Raw genomic sequence first — 20,433 nt, forward strand, 5'->3', positions numbered from 1 at the left:
AGAGAGCCATCGAACAAGCGTTAAACGTGTATGAAAAGGTAACAGAAATGTTATTGCGCTTGTGATGTGAGGTTGGGTTTATATCATCTAGGGGAGGAGAGGGCAAGGCTATTTTTGCAGTCGACACTGAAAAGCTGTGAAGAAAAACTGCCATTTAAAAAACCACAGGGTGCCCAACTATGAGGTAGTGTGCTCTGTTAATATCCGCGAGACACATTACTGCAAAATATGAAAAAATATTTTCGTATACAATTTAATTTGCTTCAAATATATCACACTTAACTCTCGCTACTCTTTGTAACAAAGAAATTTCGTTGCACGCAAAGTGGTAAAACGAAAAACATGCGCTCTGTAACTTACGACGCAAATATGTTGGGAGAAAATGTTTCACCATTTAGTGACGGATAATGACGTTAACGCACTTTTAGGAAGGGTTTATAATTTGCTATTCAGAGTGTCAGTATACACTGATTCTTATCACTGATTCAGCTGTTCGACTTCTGAGCCTTCGTATTGTTGGTCTGCGGTGCTGCGAAGAAGACGGTAGAGAGGGGAAAGGCAACACCGCATCGTCCATTCAATAAGCATGTCGCAGTCACGATCACAGCACAGTACGTGCATCCCGTGATTTGAAAAGGGGTTGGCACGTTCCACCAACGTCTGGTGGCCCCACACCTCTGGTGGTCCCTGTCCCATTTTCTACGCGGCAATACAACCTGTGATTACGAAACTTGGCAGGGATGTAGTCACCTGCCCTGTCAGTCACACCAACGAGTTTGGGTGTATGACGTCACATATCACGTGACTTGCTAAGATAATATTATCACCAGTTTCTGAAATAAACCTTTTTTGACGTTATTGCACTACCAAAGTCTTTGTATGCCAACGCTGGTGGTAACAAATCCCCTGGCAGCGTGACGTCACAGGTCACGTGACATATAAGTAGCGTTTTATGGCTAAACCATGACGATAAACCGTCCATAAAACTACTTACGAAGACAAGATAGAAATTGAACATTTCTCATGCCGTATTCTTACACACCTGTGGTGACCCCATCGTGCCAAACGTCTGGTGGCCCCAAGTCTGGTGGCCCCACGTCTGGTGGTCCCACACCTCCGGTGGCCCCTGTCCCATTTTCTCCGCGGCAATACAACTTGTGATTACGAAACTTGGCAAGGATGTAGTCACGTGCCTTGTCAGTCACCCCAACGATTTTGGGTGTTTGACGTCACATATCACGTGACTTGCTAAGATAACATTATCGCCAGTTTTTGAAATAAACCTTTTTTTGACGTTATTCATACTTTTATTGTAATCATTCTGCTATGTACTGCTATGGTAATCATATAATTTCCAATGAAACGCGATTTTTTTATCCTATGAAAAATCGTGATTTGCGCCTAAACTTTATTTACGGATACTCGTGAAACTGAAATATCCATTTTAGAATCCTACCCCCATCCCCTTACGACCTTGAATTTGTTGTTTCAAAAATTAGAATCTATAAAACGTCTTATAATTGCGCCACTAATATAACATCTCATGTGACCAAACAATCTAAAAGTCATGTTGGCATCAACAAATAAGGGATCGTCTGAGTTGCTATAAAGATTGTCGGTTGCGTTATTTGTCGCTACCAGTCTGGACTGATACCTATCTTTCACCACGTGATCATCTACAACTGAAGCGAGATGTTCGGATGCTTGTATTCGAGCATATAGAGGAAGCTTTATGTCCTCTTCTACGGAGTTTAATAAAGCAGCTCCTACTTTCCCTCCTTTTCCTAGGTTTTTTGGTGTAGTTGCTTAGAAATGTTGCGTGCTGCTGCCAATATATCATCCATGTTGCCTTCACTTTCTAGCATGTCACAAAAAGCCAAAACTTTGTCTTCCAGAGAAGTCTTTTCCATCCTTTAGAGAAAGGTCAAAACGAGGCATTATTTCATTTTTAGTTTGTCTAATTTTTGTCAAACGTCGATCTTCTCATAAACGGAACACATCGAAAACAATTGATGATAAGACGGTCTTCTTTGATGTCATTAGCTTCGACTCATGATCGACGTTTGAACTAAACAATTCAAAACATAGAAATGAAAAAAAGGCTTTAAAATGATATCTTGTGAACTTTGCAATTTCGCATATTCGCATATTTAAAGCCTAGCATGTTCAACTTGCTTGTGGTATCACAAAGCTTATGCTCCTTCTCAATCTTACTCAAGGAGCCGTCATTTCAATATATACATTCTGAGAAGGTGTATATCAAGAAACTGTGGTTACCTTTTTATGCTAATTTCGTTTGATACTTTTTCATGATCACTTCCACTTGTCGGCTGCTTGAAGAGATTGAACTCGTCATTTCATATTATTGTTATTGTTGTTGTTATTATTATTATTATTGTTATTATTATTATCATTATTGTTATAATTATTATTGTTATTGTCATTGTTATTGTTATTGTTGTTATTGTTATTATTATTATTATTATTATTATTGTTATTGTTATTATTATTATTATTATTTTTATTATTATTATTATTCTTATTGTTATTATTATTATTGTTATTATTATTATTGTTGTTATTATTATTATTATTACTATGGTCATTATTATTATTGTCATTATTATTAATATTGTTATTGTTGTTATTATTATTATTATTGTCATTATTATTATCATTATTGTTATTATTATTATTATTATTATTATTGTCATTGTTATTAATATTATTATTATTATTGTTATTGTCAGATCCATCTGAGATTTGGACCCTATTTTTTGCTGAGATTTGGACCTTTTTGCTTAGATAGGGACTTTTTTCCTGAGATAGGGACTTTATTTCCTGAGATAGGGACATTATTTCCTGAGATAGGGACTTTTTTTCCTGAGATAGAGACTTTTTTCCGGAGATAGGGACTTTTTTTCCTGAGATAGGAACTTTTTTTTCCTGAGATAGGGACTTTTTTCCTGAGATAAGGACCCGAGATAGGGATTTTCTTAGAATTATTTTTAGGGATTTGGGTATTATTTGTTGATATTTTAGTTGTGCTTGTCTTTTCAAATATCATTTTTTTATTTTTTACTAAACATTTTTGGTTTTTAACATGAACATCAGCTCAATTAAAGCTTAAAACAACAGTTAAGCCGACTTAACAGTATTTGTGTCATTCCTTTATAGCGACCATATAGACCCCTTGAACGTTTATTTGCCAAGAGGAATTGTTCTGGGGGACAAAATAATTGGCCGTCGTTTCTTATGCAAATAATAATAATAATAATATTATTATTATTATTATTACTGAATTGAATAGTTTTCGTAATAACTTTGTTTATGTAAGGCTGCAATAGCTGTTTAAGATTACTTTAGATTGGTTTATCTTTACAAGAAAGTATGAAAAATATCATGAGGGCTCATTTATCTGAAACAATATGGCGGACATCCACATGCTTAAAAAACGACGAAAAAATTATCAATTATTACTGATTTGAATAGCTTTCGTAAGAACTTTGCTTTGTTTTAGAATCGATTCCACTGTGCATGCGATTTTATCCCGAATTTTTCACCTTCTTTTGTTTAATTAAGAACAAAAGAAGGTTTAAAATATGAAAAGGCTTATTTAGCTCTAATGCATGCATAATAACATCTAGTTAATTTTTTTAGTTTTAAATTAAATTTCACAATAGGAATCAAACTAATTTTCTATTTTAATAGTCTTATATCATGTCATAAAACGACTTTATTAAGCAAAAACCACTTCCCTGTTAATCCATGTTATTTAGTCCTCGGATGCCAACCAAATGCACGTAAAGGTAACCAAGCCTCCAGTATAAAGAGTAGCTAAAAACAACATAGTGCTTGAATGTATTTACGATATTTTATCTACAGAATTCCATAGTTTTTGAATTTGTCTTCTATACTTTGTAGAAATATGCAATGCCACAAGACGCTACTGGGCATGTTTGTGAAATCGTTTCAGTGCGGATGCGCAAAGTTTAAAACATATTAAACTCTTTTTTAGGATGAAGAATGTTGGAAACGTTTCAAGAGTAAGGTTTATTATTAAGTACTGTACTAAAGCTTTCAGTGATCTGCGGATAGAAATTTGTTGTGCGCATGCGCAAAAGATGTGAATATTATTATTATTTAGTTATTTCTTTAAATTTAAAAATAGGGTAACCACTAAGTGGGAAAAACCGAAAGTCTATTCATTCTACAATACGTGATTCGTTATATGACAAAAGGAGAGGATATTTTATAGTAATTTATTAATTTTAGAAAATAAATTAGTTTTTATAATTTGTATTGGCTGCCATTTCTCAACACCTAATGGTTCTAATTCGATTCTTGTAATACACATTACACACTATAACAGCTAAAGAATCATGGGTAGGCTTTTCCTAATCTGCGCATGCGCATACGGTTTTTGAAAAAAACGTTGTTGATAGATGTTTAATTTTACTATATATTACATATTTTAGATAGAGACGAAAGATCTTCTTTCTACCTAGTAAGTTGCAAAGTTTCGGGGTTTTATCTGCGCATGCGCGAGTGCTACGATTTTTATTATAAAATGTACTCTAAAAATCACAGCGCATGCGCATTGTGTACTTAGATCTTGAATTCTTTTGAAGAAGAACGAAAACGCCGATAACTATCACATGCATTAGTTATTTCACTATGCAACTGGTTTAATTTGCCGAATTTTATGTAATAATTCCATACTCATCTGTCTTTGCTGTCTTTGGCCTTTATTGGTTTCTTGGGTCACGTGATGCCTTAACTCTAACATTCTACTACAAAACCAAAATCATTCTTTTGCTATAATGATAGAGTACGGAATATTACCGACCAAATGATAAAATAACGTTTTGAAAGAAAACTGCAGACTATAGATTGAGGTCCTTTTTTGCTGAGGTGAGGAAATCAAAAAATCACAAGTCCGTCAAAACGCAATTAAATTTAATGAGGTTTTTGATTGTTAACATTCTTGATCAGATCTCTTAGTATTATGATTTCCGTTAGCTTAACTTGAAAAGAAGTGTGCAAAATGTCTCTGTGAATTTTGCTGAGATTTGGACCTTTTCCATATTCCGCGCATGCGCATAGAACTAAATTCAAACACAACTGTTCGAAAGACCCTACCCTAAGTAATGCTCGGTGCAACTTTGGTGTGAATCGGATTTAAAACTAAGAAGTTAGGTCAAACCCTAGTCAGCAAAAAATGAGGTTTGATTTTGATGTTCCATTCCCTTAGTACATAGTGCTACATCTCCCCGATTTTTTGGCGCTCAAAATTAACACTATTGTTGTTTTTTTGTAAGCTGTCTTATATATCATTTTCAAGCCCTTGAGACGAAGAATAGCAGGCAACTAAAATTAAGCTCATAACTGGTCGCCGACAAAAGTTATTAGGGCTCAAAGTTGGCCTCCGGTGTTATTTTTCGGTCTTTTAAAATTCCTATCTCCCACACATATCCACCTCTACTCACTAAACTTTGCTCACATATTCCCCTAGTCAAGGGTTACAAAATTGCCCAGTTACAGCTCTCTAGGTGTAACTAGAAAAAAGAGGGTCCGATATCAGGTGCGTCTGGTTATTGTTATTATTATTATTATTGTTATTATTATTATTATTGTTATTATTATTATTATTGTTATTATTATTATTATTGTTATTATTATTATTATTGTTGTTATTATTATTATTTTTTGTTGTTGTTGTTGTTATTATTATTATTATTATTATTAAAATCAGTATAAAAATGTAGTCTTCGCTAACCTATCCGTCAGTGCACTTGGTGTATTCGATAATGATTCTGCTAATTTTATCAACATGTTAGAAGACCTTGATTTCAATAACAATGATCGCCTCTACATCATCAGAAAGTTAATAAATATTGCGTTTAGATCATCATATTATATTTTCTGCTGCAGGACAAAGAATGGAAGAGTCCTGAGTTAATGTAGCATTGATAGTCTTCATTTTCTTTTTCTTTTTCTTTTTGTCATTTGTCACATTTTGTATTCGATTCAAGTAGCCACTATTGTAAATTACCTAAACGTAGCGAAATCTACGATTGTATTTAGAAAAAACTCAATAAAGTTTTCATTATTACTATTTTCATTATTATTATTATTGTTATTATTATTATTATTAATATTTAGATTTTAATAACTAATGTATAGTTTTAATATAGTATTATATTAGTGTGAAGAGCTGCAGGACTCGTGTTTTGAGCTATTCATTTATTTTACAAATATGTCTCCATAGATATATAAGGATTATTACATATATTTGTTATTTTATATTCATAATCTCTCTTCTTTTTTAAAAATAATTATAGCAATATTCTTATCACATCTCATATTATAGTTAATTATTAGTTAATTATTATTGTCAATAAAGTTATAATATTTATTTATTATTATTATTATTGTTATTATTATTATTATTATTGTTATTATTATTATTATTATTGTTATTATTATTATTATTATTGTTATTATTATTATTATTATTATTATGATTGGTTCTCAAAATTGCGGTTATTATCACATAGCGTTAAATATAATATTTCAGTGCCCCCCCCCCCCCCCCCCCGCCCCAAAGATTTTCAGCTTCCGCTGCCCCTGTTGGTTAGTGCGCGATATTCTTTACAAGAGGTTTGACTTCGATTCAGTGACCACACATCCTTGTTTCGACTTCTTTCCTTTCCGTGTAGCTTAATTTAGCTTTAAATACCCTTAAAACGGAGCACTGATGGAAAGAGGGGGGCGAAATGAACGCACCTTCGGCTTCAGCAAGTTAATTAGTCAACGACTATTACGACCGACGTAAAATAAGGACGCTTTACCTTTACCTTTTTATGAATATGGAAAGATAAAGAAATCCTTACCGGGGCTTTTCCAACAAAATCCCCTTATAAATTACAACATTTTAATATAAATTTTTAAGTTTTTTGTTTTTTTCAATGTACCAAAACACTTCACTGCAATAACATCAAAAAAAGGTTTATTTCAAAAACTGGCGATAATGTTATCTTAGCAAGTCACGTGATATGTGACGTCAAACACCCAAAATCGTTGGGGTGACTGACAGGGCACGTGACTACATCCCTGCCAAGTTTCGTAATCACAGGTTGTATTGCCGCGGAGAAAATGGGGCATGGGCCACAAGAGGTGTGGGGCCACCAGACGTGGGGCCACCAGACGTTGGTGGAACGTGCCAACCCCTTCTCAAATCACGGGATGCACGTACTGTGCTGTGATCGTGACTGCGACATGCTTTTTGAATGGACGATGCGGTGTTGCCTTTCCCCTCTCTACCCTCTTCTTCGCAGCACCGCAGACCAACAATACGAAGGCTCACAAGTCGAACAGCTGAATCAGTGATAAGAATCAGTGTATACTGACACTCTGAATAGCAAATTATAAACCCTTCCTAAAAGTGCGTTAACGTCATTATCCGTCACGAAATGGTGAAACATTTTCTCCCAACATATTTGCGTCGTAAGTTACAGAGCGCATGTTTTTCGTTTTACCACTTTGCGTGCAACGAAATTTCTTTGTTACAAAGAGTAGCGAGAGTTAAGTGAGCAGCAGTAAGGGGGACTCGCGAAATCCAAGTTACTAAGAATCGAATTTCACGGGTATTACCTGCGTTTCAGTCCCCTCTAAATGTATGCGTCCGCAGCGGGTATCACCCACGCGATGATTCCCTTACTGCTGCTGTGCTTGCGAAATCTATGTATTAAGTTAAAATATTTGTTTTATATATGCATGAATGTAAAGAGTTTGCTTATGATTTCTGTGTAAAGTGCTTGAAACCCAAGTTTGTACCTACTAAGCCAAATAAGTATATTTGTTGTGGTAAGAAAATGCAAATAGAAGACGACACGTCAGCACAGTGTTACGAGTGTGGTAAGGATATTCGTAATGCCGTACAAATGCTACCAAAGAGCAATATTACGCTAATGGAGGTCGTAAGAAAACACCTTATAAGAGAATAAAATACTTTAGGGACTAGATGAGTCATATCCAAGGTTATCGACCGGTATATTTAGACAACGAAGTAAAGAAGAAAATCATAGACCACTTAGAAGAGCCAACCCCACAAAGTCTACGGAAAACGCTGAAAAAATTAAAGCTAGGGAAATATTACAAAGCTATTCCTTATCTTTTGTCTGAAATTACCGGTAAGTCTATTCCCGAGGTTTCTGATATGACAAAAGCCGAGTGAATGTTTTGTCGGCTGGATAAGGATATTCCTTATTACCCTGACGTAATCTACGAAATATTTCACGAAATCGACCCCAACCACCCCATCTTGGGATGGATTCCCAGGCGATGACATCACATAGCAACGCCAACATTCCTCTTCCTCATAGCAACCAGCGCTTTCACTTTTAAATTTGAAAAGTACACAGGGGGAAATGGAATGTAAGAAACTAATTTGCATATGAACGGCGTTCAATATGTAAATAGAATCCTGTCACGCTTTTTTCAAAGTAAATATTTACTGAGCAAGCTTTCTTTGAAGCTCTTCTTTCGCTTCTTGGTAGATCTTTTTGCGAGATTCCTCGGAAAGATCTTTTACGACTGTTTTTTTATTCCTTATGTCCGTCTTTAATTTCTCGTACTTTTCCTCTTCGGATAAGATAAGCAAGAATTCTACGTCGTCTATCTTTCTGTCACGCAAAGCCTTTGAAACAAGGTCGGTAATGGTATTTACTTTAGCCCTAGACAGAGCTATTGTCGTGTCATGCTTGGATATTTTCGTGGATAGCTTTTTCATAATACCCGTGGCAACAGCAGAAATAATACCACAGGTTGCCCCAACGCCGGCCAAAGGGACTCCAACAATTATTCCCGGTCCAGTAAACGAAGTAGCAACGCCTGAGCCCGTTAACACAACAGAAATGGATCCCTGAAGTTATCGAAATCTTATGTAGCGTAGTCCGGGCTCTGACGTATTTCTTCCTAACTTTTTCGTAGTGTTTTGCCTGCCCTTCCAAGTAAGCCAGGATTAAATTTGCTTTGTTGAGCCTAAAGTTTTCCGCGTTTAATTCGTTAGGACCCTCTTTGGAAAGTTCAGGATAAAGTGGAGGTGCTGATGGTATAACATCCATTATATATACTAATGTACGACGCTTTTGGGAATGATATTGAGGAGCAGCCACATCACGACAACAGGGATTACTGGAATTGGAGGGCCTTTAGGAAGATGTTTCCACATGCAGACCCTAGTAAGTTCGAAAGAAGACCCGATGGTATTTACTATAACGGCTCTAGGGTGTACAGCAATGAGGATTTGAAACCTACGCTGGTCGATCAGATAGATTCTCAGCTGAAGCATCCTAAGATCTTACCGCATAAGCCTAAACCCGTGCAAGGTTGGTCAAAGGAATTATTGCTTGGTACCAGTACTTATCCGATACCCGCAGTTACGTTTAATGAACATCCAAGCTTGGACCTAACGTTGAACATGCGGATCTCTAACAACCATTCCTTTCCGTTAAAGGTGCGAGATATCTTCAAAAACGTGCCCATTGTTCATACCACCGCTAAGGAATCTCATGAATGGTTAAGTGGTCCTAACATGCGTTATTGGCCGCAGCAACTAAACTTTGCGGTTTGGTGTGCCACTGGCGGCTGTGGTGTAAGTGCAAACTTGATGAAGAATTCAATATTTATGTTTCATTTTCACTTCACGGTTAGAAGAATACTGCATGAGATGGGTGTTACTGCGTTACCAGGAGATGCTGCGTTCTATCCAAGAGATAACAAATACGACGTTCCAGCCTATAACAGGCTTTGTAAGGAGTTCGGTGTTGTAGGGAAGGATTTTAGATGTACTGCCGGTGCTAACAATGGTTTGGGACATATTTGGGCTTATTGGGGGATTGGTGGACACGAGCTAAGTGATAAGGAAGTTCATGCATTGAATCTACGATGGAACACTGGGTATCATAAAGAAACTCACGACAGTAGCACCTTCTTTGAACCAAATGCCAAGACCACTAAGGAAGTCAGAGACGGACCTCTGTTCAAAGACGAGGGTGGTAAGTATGCAGGGGCCAATCCACTGATTATTAAGATTACCAACGACGAGCAAACAAAGCAATATCTTAATTTCATACCCCCAGAAGGTAAAGGACTAACTAGAGCCGGCCTTGCCCGTTTGAACCGCAGCATAGAAGCTTACGTGTATTCTATCCTTGGAGCTCAGGTAAATACCCGATGAAGCATAATTGGAAATACGGGCGCCGCAGAAGAGACGCGAGCCGAAGCCTTGATCTTATTCGAAAGTTCAATCTTGGAGGGCGACATTAACAAGGGCGTACAGCGTTACCAACTAGCTATACAAAATTCTAAGGCGAGGTTGGACTATGCAGTAGCCCCGGGTTGTTGGTTAATGCCCAGTAATTTATCTATAAATACTGGCTCTGTAGTAGGATACAACAACAAACTTCAACGAGCTACTAAGGATATGAAGTTTGGGGTGAATGACGTGAACTCTGACATGACCAAGGGCATTCCTCACTTCGTAGAGAAGCCAAAAAAATCACACGAAACGAAGCTACCCGTAGTTAAGAAACCATCAAAGCATATTTCTTGCGTTACCAACCATACCTGAGGAATATGACCATAACCTGCTAAAGGCCGGCTTAGCCGCCGCAGGCGTTGGTCTGAGTTATTATATATGGCGATGAACAACCCCTACGTAGCTGGAGTAGATTGTGTCTATACGACTTACACAGGCGAGAAAAAATACACCCAGGCGGCTTGGGTTGATGTCACGGGGATGTCCGTGGATTTAAACTACTCCGGAAAGAAGTTGATATTATGCAGCATTTCTTTGGGGGCCGTTAGCAGTGCGAATGTAGGATTTCGTTTCTGCGACGACAATGGAGTATTACAGCCCATGCGCGCGAAGACGAACAACAGAGAGCCTACGCATTTCTCAGTAGAGCCGCCAACGAATAGCTCTGAGAATCTTTCCGTTTGGATTTTTCACCTAGTTGCCGACTGCCACGGGAAAGTGAAGCTACAAATGCGCGTAGATGACTCCGGGAGCGTTTGCATAAATAGCATAGAAAATCAAAGGAATATTGTCTATAACCACATGACCATCAGCGCTTTGACGGTGATGAGCCTTTAAATATATGAATCCATACGTGAGGGAAACGCGCTATACCCACCGCTTAGATGAAGAAGGATATGACAACGGCGCTTGGCATGACGTTGGACTGTGGGTTGAAGTTGGGGGCACTGCATTGGTCATTTGCACTATTAGCATTAATGCAAATACGCATGCGAATGTGGGGTTTAGGCTTATCGATGAAAATAATAAGCCCCTGCTTCCTTATCGAACTTCAACGAACACCAGGAAAGTTACCCATTTTTCGATGGAGCCCTACACTGGGTCCACTGAAGACCTAACGCCAGTGACTTTTCATATGCTAGCCAATTGTAAATATGCTAAGTTGCAAGTCACTTCTGATGACGGCAAGTTTGGAATAAATCGCATAGGTTGCAGGCCCGCTAATGCAGCCTGGAGTCATAAGCCCATTTCTACCATGAGTGTGTTGCCGTTGGTTCCAAATTACCAGGGCGGCGCTAATACTGTCTTTCATTATCCTCAAAGCAGGGCACCGCCCGATGAGAAGGCTAACCCTTCATCTTCTTCAGGAGGACCACCCCAATAGCCACGACTAATATCCAAATGTTATTCCCCACGAACTTCAACAGTTCTCCGCCGGTCTTAAGCACCAGGCCAAGAACGCTACCAAGCAGCCCAGGCAAGCCGGCTGCCATCTTTTTTCCCAAGTCCGTCAGCCCATTGCCTAATTTCTTTACGCCTGCGCCCGTAGCCTTAAGCGCGGATAGGATTACTCCTACTACGCTCGAAATAGCGACCGCAAATGCCAGCGGAATACCATACTTCACCAGGAGCTTTTTTATCTTTTCCTTGGTGGTAAGCCCCAGCTCCCGTTCCAGGCCTTCTCTTTGCGTACGCAATTCCACCAGTCTTTCCTGAAGAGCCTCTAATTCCCTTTGGGCTGCTTCCCTTTCTTCTTCGGGACGAGTTTGGTCATTACTTATTTCCTGCTGCCGCTCTATTTGCCCCTCCAAGTCTTCGACGGCCTGTTGAAGTTGTCGTATTCGTTCCTCCGCCACTGCCTTGTCCGCCATTACTTGCCTTTCTCTGTCAACAAACTCCATCAATTCTTTTCCTAAGCGCTGTAGTTCTGCGTCTTTTCCCGCCGATTCATTCAAAGCAGCCCTTAGCTGATTTCTTGCGGTGCTTTTTTCTTCCAACAGCTTAGAAAGCCTAGCTCTAAAGTCTGCAATTTCGGCGACATGGCTTTCAGTGGTCAACCTACTTTGCTTCATGAATTCGTCTTCCAATTCTTCTATACGCCCCTGCAATGCTTGGTTTTCCTCCTGGACGGCTTTGAAGTGACTATCGATATTACCCCCTTCCTTGGTTGCTTCGTCGAGTTGTCGCGTAAGGTCGTTAATGGTTACCTTATTTTCCTGTATTTCCTTTTGAAGTGCTTCCTTTTCGGCTTTTGCGTTTCGTAAGTAACTCACCAAGCCTCCAGTCGCGTCACTATTTGGTGGAAGCTTTTTGAGTTCTTCGCTCTTTTCCTCTTCAGTGGTTTCTAATTGTCGGAGTTTTTCTTGTTGTTCATTAAGTAATGCGTTCATAGATTCAAGGCTTGCTTTAGTACGTGCGTGGCATTTTGACGCTCTTAAGAAATTCTTCTTGGAGCCTCGTAGTTTCCTTTTTACTCAAGGTAGACAATAGCGTTAGGTTAGGAGTTCCCAATGCTGCCGTTATTTCTTTCGAAAGGCCATTGTTAAGTAAGGTAGACTCCTTTCTTTGATAAAAGTTGTACCATTTTTCTCTACCTGCGTATCGAACTTGGATTTGGCCTTTATCTCCTACTTGGAACTCTAAAAGAGCCAGATTTGCGGTAGGATATCGCTGCCTTACGGTGTCAATGACTTCTCTTAACATTTCAGTTTTTACGTCCGTGAGATGTAAGTCTTCCATTTCTAGATACTCTGGGACGGGTTTGTCGGGGTTTTTAGACTTAAATTTATTTTTTAAAGAGCGCAGAGCATCGCGGGCCCTGCTGTTGCCATATTTGAGTCTTAGCCTGTCAAAAAATCTCCGTCCGTCTACGTTGTCATCAGGAAGTAAAGACTTGTATTCTTCGTCGTTAATATCGATTTGGCCTTCTTCAGTGGTGGGGCCAAAATCCGTTCCTTCTTGAGGACCATAAGTCGTTCCTTCTGCCGCCATTATATATGATAAGCTCAAAGTTAAACCCCAACGTATTACCTAAGCAGGTTGGCGGGCTGAAAGCAGAACGCACCTTTCACCGGGTCACATTCACGCCATCCAGCGCAAAGCCGGGGGAGACGCTGTACGTAAGCGTACCCCGCCTAACGGATAACCTAGTGTTGGTACCCGGCACCTAGGCGTTAAGGTTTGACCTAGCGGTGCAGCCCAGCACTGTGGATGAAAGGTGTTGCGTCAATAACGTGGGCCGCAACCTTGTCTCTAAGATGAGAATTAAGTTTGCCGGGGAATCCTTGCTGGACTTAAATAGGTACGATCTGTATACCACCTATAGGGACCTATGGTTAACAGCCTTCGACCGCGCGCAAAGGATAGAACAAGGAATTGGTAGTCTCATCCTGCGTAAGGTCCGCACGCCTGTTAAGACGCAGCCCACGGACTCCAGCGGAGAAACCGCAGTAGCAGATGCGAAGCGAATAAAGACGGCCTATGGTAGCAAGTATGTCATCCCGTTGGACTTCGAAGTGATTACGAGTCATGGCGTGTATTACCTAAGGCAGCTAAGTGAGTTACAGTTCGAAGTAACCTTGGCCGATACGACCAACATCCTTGGAGAGATGTCCACCGCAATTAGTGGAGCCGTTCACCCCTATTCCGTTACCAACTTAGAGCTGCAGTACGAGACCGTGTACAGTGAAGAGTTGGCACGCAGCGCTGGCATGGAATACAGCTCCGGCAAGGCATTCCTTTACGACCACGTAGTAATGTACAAGACGTTCAGCTTCTTGGATAAGACGGATGAGGTTATTAACCAAAGTATTAACCTCCCCCGAAGAAGTCTCACGGGGCTGATGTTGGTGTTCGCCAAACCCTACGAGGCTGGTAAGCGCGACTCCGAAGCCTTCCATAACCCCAACATTACTAACGTAGGGGTCAACATAAACGGCGTTCCAAACAAGGTCTACTCCCAGGGGATAAAGCCCGCAGACGTATACAGAGAGGCCATGCGCAAGTTTGGCGACCAAATTAGCCCCGAGGAATTCTTTAAGGATAAGTACGCGCTGTGGATCGATATGCGCACGACGAACGACGAAGACCTGCATGGTCAGGGCTTGCGGCTGGTCAACACTCAAGACGGCATAACATTGGAGATCAAGCGCACCAAGAACACCAGTGCGGGCGACGGCGATAAGATAAACGCGTATGTCTTCGTCGTGTCTGACGCGCAACTGAGCGTAGAAATGAATCAGCTAAAAAGCGTTGCATATTAAAAAGTTAAAATATTTCTCAAATATACGATGCTTCGCGTATTTGAAAACAACGAAACGAAACTGCAATGCGTAGTGCAAGGCGACAAACTATACTTCAAAGCAAAGGAAGTGGCGCTAGCGCTGGGTTACGAGCGTCCCAGAGACGCAATTAGAGTTCACGTTCCTGAAAAGTACCAGAAAAAATGGGTTGATTTGCAAGGGCCTTCGAATCACCGCTCCTTTACTGCGCAGCCACATTCCGTGTTCATTTCCGAGCCCGGGTTGTACAAGCTAATATTTAGCTCCAAGCTGCCAACAGCAGAGGCATTTCAGGATTGGGTCTTCGAAGACGTTCTTCCCGCGCTAAGAAAGGTGGGTAAGTATGCAATGGAAAAGCGCTTTGACAGTCCAAACAAGTTGGTCTTTAAGATCGAAAATGAATTTGACTTACATAAGAAAGTGGTTGATTACATCCGCAGATTCTACCCCCAAATGCTCGTAACCCCTGGTCTAGGCGAACTGCAGGACTCGGATGGAAAGCGCATAAAGTGCTGGCAGAAGGGCTACCAACGCGGTCAACCCGACCTGCTCATTTTGAATGCGCACACCCATTACCGCGGTTTCTGTATAGAGCTGAAGACCCCGAAAGGCAACGGCAGGCTATCTGAGGATCAGCAACTACTCTTACAGAGGTATGAAGAAAACGGCTATAAGGTGCTTATAAGCAGCGACTACGACGAAATCTGTCGCGCCATCACTGCGTATTCTGAACACCTACGAATTCCCTGTAGGTGGTGCTGTAAGGTCTTTAAAACCAGTGAGACTTTGGCAACACACTTAAAGATATTTCATAGAATATATGGACAAGGATAAATTTAACGAGTTAAAGTTCATACAAACGCACTGGAGGGATTTGGTGGTGGGGGAGATTTACGAGATAAAGAATTACGTGGTCTTTGAAGACATCGACCGCCTGCGTTTGGTCTTAAAGAATAAAAAAAGAATATACACCCTTTGGGCGCCTGATAGGATAAGGTACGCCATCGAAGGGCAGGACGTTACCCATGTTATGAGTCATGGTAAGAGGGATGGCAGGTGGGTATTTGATGTAGTCAAGTATGAGCCTGAGAGTCCTCTGCATTCGTAGGTTGCGCCTTTGGACATTTATGATTAAGAAATGCACTGCCACAATGAAGGCAGGTGTATTTTTTTCTCGTCTTAGGTTTGGGAATTATGCAATCTGCAGGGGGTTCGCACGTAATACAGTCCATATATTGAAAGGGCGATTAGGAATCCTCCAAGAAAGGCTGCTGCGTAGGCTATCATATATCCTTGTCAGAAACCGCCTCAGAATGTTAAGGTGTGGTTAAATTCTTGTTAAGGAAGGCCGGAAACTATTTCAAAAGATGCCTCAGAATGTTAAGGTGTGGTTAAATTCTTGTTAAGAGACAGTTGAATATGTGTTCCTCCTCTCTTACGCATCCACAGGTCGCACACTGCTGCCTCCAATGTTCCCTGTTAGTCCATGGGACACCTTCTAATGTATCAAAGCGGGGTAATGTCCTGCTTATCTTCCTAAAGTAGTCTATTTGATTCCTTAGGTAATCATCTCTATGTTCACAACGACTCATCAGATCGCCGCATTGGTAACAATCCACTCCTTCCAGATCGTACTTCTCTGAAAGGTATCGGTATGTCCTTTCATGTTTTTTCTTATGCGTTAGTAAACGTTGGCGGCTACTAAGAACCTTAGCACAATAACTACATTCTGTTGTCCTACGGCAAACGCCCTTCTTAACATGCTGCTGTAGTTTCTGTAAGGTACTGAACTCCCTGTTACAGTCATTGCAGGCCTTACTGATTGGCTCCTTTGTGCAAACTCCATGCCAAACATGGTATTGCAGTCTTTGTTTGGTACTAAATACCTTCTTACATTTCAAGCAGTCCATATATACTTAACAATATTTTAACCTCCATTTAACATTCTGGGGCATCTTTTGAAATAGTTTCCGACCTTCCTTAACAAAGTCTTAACCATATCTTAACATTCTGAGGGGGTTTTTCTTGGAGCTCTTAACATTAGATTGGGTAGTGCATGAAGTCCACGACTGACTCCTTGGCCCACGTTGCCATCGTTATGAAAGCGCCAAACCGTTCTGCGCGCTTTAGGCCGCACATTTCCTCATATAGCTCCTTTACGCGTTCATTCAGCCGGTCTATCTCCTCCCTTTGCATTTCGACCGTCCTCTCCAGGTCTGACTTTTCTTTAACGACGTTAACCATTGCTTTGACTGCTTCCACGGGCTCCATATATACAATGGATCCGAACCATATTCCTTGTAACGCTCTGATAGTAGGACCCACCGGCTGCGGAAAGACCCAGTTCGTGGTAGAGCAGCTATTAGGACCCTTTAGATACCGCTTCGACTATATCGTGCTGCTCTGCCCCACCTACGTAAATAACCGCACCTGGACGGGCATAGGAGTGAAAGATGACGATTTCTTCGTAGATATCTTAGACCCTAATGAGTTATCTGGGCATCTTAAGTTTTGGCACAAACAATTCCCTAAAGATACGCAAACCCTCCTCATACTGGACGACATTGCCTGCGGGGACGACGTAAAACGACGCACGTCGGAGCTCGTTAAACTCGCCTTTAGCTGCAGACATGACAATATTAGCGTTTGGTTGCTTTCCCAGCAGCTTACCAGCGTCTCTAAGCCCTTCAGGGAAAACATAGGTTCACTTGTCGTATTTTATACTCCGAGCAAGTCTGATCTGGAAACCATCCTAAGCGACTACGGCGGTGAGATATCCAAGGAACAGTTACACGAATACATGCGGCATTTAAAAACGCACCAACATTCCAAAATGATCTTCTCTTTGAGGTTTCCGTATGATGTTAACATATATGGAGATGGAGCAGCTGATAGATGAAGTCCCCACACAGTTAGATGAAAGTAACCTTAAGGAACAACTTAACATCCTGGTGTGATCTGGGAAGTGCAAAGAAATGATAGGCAAGGAACTTACCCATGAGCAGGTTAATAAGTTGTTGGAAGAGGAGGTTAAGAAGTTCCATAAGAGGTACGAGGCCGCCCTTGCAAGTAAGACCACGGACGCCGTAGCAGATTCCGCCATTAAGTTCGCGACTAAATTACTTGGACTTGCGCTGCCCATAGACGACGTGGAGCAACTGCGGAAGGACATAAGTGAGGACTATGTCATCGCCCAAGAACTTAAGATAACCTGCGGGTGGTTGTCTTTGAAGTGCGGTAAGTTAATGGCAGTCGCCTCTGCGGCACTTCACGTAGCTCAGCATGTCGACTTGAAGGAGGTACTAGGTTCCTTTGGAACATCTTGGAAGGACTTCAAGAAGGACAGAGACGTTGAAAAGGTCTTCCAGGCAGCACTTGCTGAGGTACCTGATCAAGTCGCCTCAAGTACTTAGTCAAGTCGTCCTCAGGAATTACCCAGGTCGCCTCAAGTACTTAGTCAAGTCCTATTAAGTTACTTATCAAGTCCTTCAAGTCCTTAGATATAAATGGAAGCGGAGGAACCCGAGCAAAAGATTACCAAGGCTAAGTCTCCAGGCAGAGTCGCTGCCGGAAAGAAGCTCGCGGAGATGAATAAAAAGAACAAAGCAAAAAAGAAGGAAAAGGTAGAAGAGAAAGAAGAGGAATCCTTTATTAATCCTGGGTACGTCATCGGCGCGTTGGGAGTCATCATAGCAGCAGGTAGCCTATATTTACAATGGAAGGCAGCAAAGCCAAAGGTAGAATTAGAACCCGTGCATGTGACGCAGGAGCCTAGAAGCAAAATACCCGTGATGGAATAACCTTCTCGCTTTGTAATATAATGTCAACCGCGTTATTGAAAACTGTTGAAGAGGCAGCTATTATTACTTCCATTGTTGCGGGTATTGGTTGGGTAGGTAAGAAAGTGCTCAAAGAAGACTTTACTGAAGACCCAAGCAGGAGCTTCGCTAATTTTGCTAAGATGACCGCTGCCGTAGGCGGGGCTATCATGGTAAAGGATTACCTACGGAAGGAAAAGTACCTCCCTACGGTGTAATATATATGGCTAGCGTGGTCGCAGGTGGAGTTATTGCAGCTTTAGCATTCACTGGAGCTAATTATGGTGGTCAGTATTTGGATAGATTAGTTAGAGGCGACAAAAGCGGAGATTTAACCGCCGAAAGGAAGAGACACGACTTAGCGCTGGAGAAATATCAGCGAGACGTGGCAGCTTGGAATGAAAAAAGACAAGCTTACAGGGATTGGTTGGATAAGAACTACCAAGACAAGATGCAGGCAGACAAGAACTTCGAAAATACAGACTACGCCTTTAAGCTTTATGCGCAGGCGCACCCCGCGGCATTAACGGGGTTAAAAAGGCCTCAGTTCAAGAATTACTACCAGCCTTCTAAGAAACAAAAAGATAGTGAGTTGGTCTTCGCAGGGCTGGCGGGAGGCGTAGCTTTGGCTTATTTAGTCTAAGGGGACTTGTCCCCTGTAATATATGATCGTCTTTTTGGAAAGCGATAAGAATAACTTTACCACTTACTTGAATCCTCCCATCAAAGCCCATAAAGTTCGGTTGGTTAGTTGCTCTTTGTACAATTCTTGGTATAATTTAGTCAATGGCATGGTCAACGTACTTTATGGGCCCGGCAGTTATCAACTAGTAACGCTACCCGATGGACATTACACGCCAATCACCCTTGCTAAGGAGCTCGCCAAGCGCGGTTATACTCTCACCACGGGATTACCACACGAAATGACCCTCAAACATAATATGCCAAACTATTCAGTAACTTTTGGAAAATTTGACCCATTGGGGTCATTATTATGTGCCTCGGGCAAGACGATTACCGACACAGCCATACCCGTGAAATGGAAAGTCGCATCCTCTTACGAAGTCTATTGCGATTTAGTCCATAGTTACAACAATGGAGAAAAGTCTTCTCTTATGTCCAAGTTTCTGCCCAAAGGTAATCCATTCGACCCAGTAGAATACACTCCCATTTCTTTGAGCTATGACTTGTCTAATTTGGTAGAAAGCATAAACATCACCATTAAGGTGGACGAAAAGACGGTGGATTTTAACGGGCGCAAGATCAATCTCGTCCTGGAATTCATATAATGGGCCGCGTAGAGGACAAACTCAAAAGGATTTACTATGGGCCTGAGGGCTATTGGAGAGGAGCGTCAGCTATCAAGAAACTCGCGACCGCGGCCAGGGTATCAGAAGAAACGGCCAAGAATTGGTTAAAAAAAACAAACCCTCTGGCAGGTTTATCTTCCCGTGCCTAAGTACATTCCCAGACCCAGCTTTACCGTAAATGCCCCCAATGAAGTTCATCAGGCGGATTTGCTCTTCTTACCGCACGACAAGGTGAGAAAAAAGACCTATAGATACGCTTTGACCGTAGTTGACATCGCAAGCAGATACAAGGACGCCCAACCCATAACAAGCAAGGATTCTGGGGAAGTCGCAGAAGCCCTAGGTAGGATTTATAAGCGCGTCTTGAAATGGCCCAAGCTGCTGCAAGTGGATGCGGGGAGAGAGTTCATGGGCGTGGTTACTAAGACCCTGAAAGACCACGACACTAAGATTAGGAGAGCTGAAGCTGAGTACCACAGGGGTCAGAGCATTGTCGAAAGATTCAATAAGACCTAGTCCGAGCGTCTCTTTGGATACCAGTATTGGAAAGAGCTGGAAGATCCCTCCAAACGCAACAGGGAATGGACTCAGAGGCTCCCCCAGGTCATCGCGGCTTTGAACAACGAGGCGGCCAGGGCTACGGGAATGAAACCCAAGGATGCCATAAAAAAGAAACACGTGGAGCACAAGTCCTATGTCAG

This window comes from Actinia tenebrosa, unplaced genomic scaffold (assembly GCF_029948245.1).
Source record: "Actinia tenebrosa isolate PJP-AT-01 unplaced genomic scaffold, QUT_ActTen_1.0 PGA_scaffold3__52_contigs__length_22856419, whole genome shotgun sequence".
In the NCBI taxonomy this organism is placed as follows: domain Eukaryota; kingdom Metazoa; phylum Cnidaria; class Anthozoa; order Actiniaria; family Actiniidae; genus Actinia; species Actinia tenebrosa.